We start from the raw sequence: 401 nt of genomic DNA on the forward strand, positions 1-401 counted from the left end.
TGCATGTATGTATGTATGCATATATATATATATATATATATTGACACACAAACATGCACACACTCACACATCTTCAAATATTAATGGAACAAGGGATATATATTCACACAGTATTCAGTAATTTATATTTCCATTCACATCCATTGCTGTGTTTATCTATCTATATCTCCATCTATCTATCTATCTATTTTCTCTGCGTATACCATACCATGAGGTCATCTTGAAATAGGAGTTGCTTATCTATTGGTAAATAACCCAAATTAGTAATAATAAGACAATTAGATTATAAAATATACTTTTTACATTTCATTAGAAAAATGTAAATTAGTAAACTCCCTGATAACCAGGAATACTTGCTATTCCCCAATATATTATATATATATATATATATATATATATAT

The 401-nt window shown here is 26.2% G+C and overlaps 1 protein-coding gene across 1 annotated transcript in view; it reads left to right on the forward strand.

Annotated features, from left to right (window-relative positions):
• LOC106870134 (cholesterol transporter ABCA5) overlaps positions 1–401 on the forward strand; it is a 57,112-nt gene that overhangs the window by 39,699 nt on the left and 17,012 nt on the right. The gene's annotated exons all lie outside the window — the stretch shown is intronic.

Source organism: Octopus bimaculoides, chromosome 20 (genome assembly GCF_001194135.2).
Source record: "Octopus bimaculoides isolate UCB-OBI-ISO-001 chromosome 20, ASM119413v2, whole genome shotgun sequence".
Classification (NCBI taxonomy): domain Eukaryota; kingdom Metazoa; phylum Mollusca; class Cephalopoda; order Octopoda; family Octopodidae; genus Octopus; species Octopus bimaculoides.